General features: G+C 35.4%; 1 long non-coding RNA gene across 1 annotated transcript; it reads left to right on the top strand.

Moving 5' to 3' along the window:
- The first annotated feature begins 388 nt into the window (after nucleotides 1–388).
- Nucleotides 389–1,552, top strand: LOC131252024 (uncharacterized). The gene is made up of 3 exons (XR_009174107.1): nucleotides 389–675; nucleotides 762–863; nucleotides 1,464–1,552. It is a non-coding gene; the product is annotated as an uncharacterized LOC131252024 (long non-coding RNA).
- The last annotated feature ends 619 nt before the right edge of the window (nucleotides 1,553–2,171 follow it).

Below are 2,171 nucleotides of genomic sequence, written 5' to 3'. Positions count from 1 at the left end.
AACAGTTATGATGCTGAAAATTAGGAAAGGGTAGAGTATTTGGAGGACAATGACATGTCATTGCAGATCAGATAGGTTTGATTCCAAGGATTGCTTCTTTATTTCTGTTTAATCGTGGTCCGACATTGATGGTCTATCCAATCATTTCAACTAAAGGTGGATTCCTTAATAGAAACAGGTTGTACACCATTTCCATTGAACACCTGTTCTTAGCCCCTTGTTCTTGTTGGAGACAGCAGCTGTACATTGACTTCATCAATGGAGCAGAACACATTAACCAAGGAACAGGAAGATGTTAGATCATTAACTATACTATCAGATTATTATTATTTTTTCTTTCAAGTTATTCATTGCTTTCAAATCTGCATTTTATGTTTTATGTAACATTCTGTAGCATTTGAAGTAAGAAACTGATTGATTATATATGTTTCTATAACCTACATCCTTAGATCTCCAGACAGAAAAGTACAAGTGAATGGCCCACAGAGCACCGTCTAGTAGCGACTTGCTACTGACAACGCCAGTATGCAATTTGTGTCTGAACAGCAAGATGTTTCATATTTCTAGTGTACCATTGGCTACTCATCCAGATTTGGAACCATATTTTCAAAGAATTGCAGATGGAGACTTGTCACCTATACTTACTGGGAGATCCATAACAACCATATCATTAAGGTCTTGTTTCTGATTCTGCTTTTGCTTCATGTACCTACTTTGAACATATGATCAGTGAACTGAGGCAAAATATTTGTTTCTTGCAGTTCTGGTACTACACAGGGAAAGCCCAATTTTGTTCCATTTAATGAGGAATTGATGAAATCGACATTGTAGATATTTCGTATGTCCTATGCTTTCAGAAACAGGTAAATGAGATTTGAGACTCTTGTTTCAATTTTAGAAAAATTCTTGCTTCAATTTGTTGATGGTGTGCTTCCCATCGATTTGGATCTCATAGTTGTTCTTTGGCTGTTTCATCAATCAAAGATATGTTATCTCAAAAAAGATTTCCACTATAGAATTTAGCACTTACTGTAATTTCTATTTGGGTTCTTCATAAAATAAAGCTTTTCCAGTATCATGGAGATTTTCTTAATTTCTATTTGATATGTTTGGGTTTCCTCATAAAATGCATGCCAACATTGAAACCATGGTATCATAAACTAGTCATAACAGGCCATGTGCATAGTGGACGGTTATGAATGAGCATAATGAAGGGGCAATTGTTATTACCCACAGATATATATTCTCAGATCTTTTAGGCCGGTTCAGGTCATCTAGCTCAACCCATTGATGAGCAATATGGGTGGCTCAAGTCAGGTAGAGTTCAACCCAAGTCCAACCCATTTACTTAAATGAACCATTTCTAACCTGAGCCTGACCCACTATCTGTTTGGATGCCTATAACTTTTTTGAGTTGTAAACACATTAATTGAAAGTGAGTTTCATGTGTAAGTTATTTACAGGTAAGTGAAATTGCTGAAAAGCTGTGACTTACCGCTGTGCTTCTAGCTAACTCACTTTTGGCTTACAACTTTGCTTCTCAATCACTCACTAGTGAGATTTCCCTTCAGTGGTATATATATATATATATATATATATATATATATATAGATATATATATATATATATATATATATATATAGATATATATATATATCTTATTGTTTCTTCTTTTTTAAGTTTTGCTTCAAATTTGCCCTTGTGTTATCAACATAAACTACTGGAAATAGAAAATACGCATATGATATTGACACCTTAGCTTGATTGGCAAGTATTACAGGTGTGACATAGAAGTTGTTAGATCAATATACGGGTGCATGATATTTGAAAATCTTTGTTGGTTTGCAAGTCTTGGGTTATAGCAATTTCAAGGCCTTACTGTTGGTAAGATATAGACATTGAGGAATGGAGCCTCCAGCGTAAGCCAGAGCAAATGGATCATATGCTTCAGATGATTGTCACCCAAAGCTGCAATTTTGTTCGTTGGCTCTACATCTCCGGCCTCCCCAATGACGTCATCTTCTCTTTCATTGCTGATCGGTAAGGGAAAACACTCCCATTGGGATCACATTTCCTCAATTCGAGATTTCTATGGTTCCTTTTAGTTGAACTACGGTAGGGTTCTTAGATTCATAGATTGTTGTTTTGGGTATTTGTTTCATTATACTACT

Source organism: Magnolia sinica, chromosome 7, assembly GCF_029962835.1.
Source record: "Magnolia sinica isolate HGM2019 chromosome 7, MsV1, whole genome shotgun sequence".
NCBI lineage: Eukaryota > Viridiplantae > Streptophyta > Magnoliopsida > Magnoliales > Magnoliaceae > Magnolia > Magnolia sinica.
This window is presented reverse-complemented; position numbering and strand designations above follow the sequence as displayed.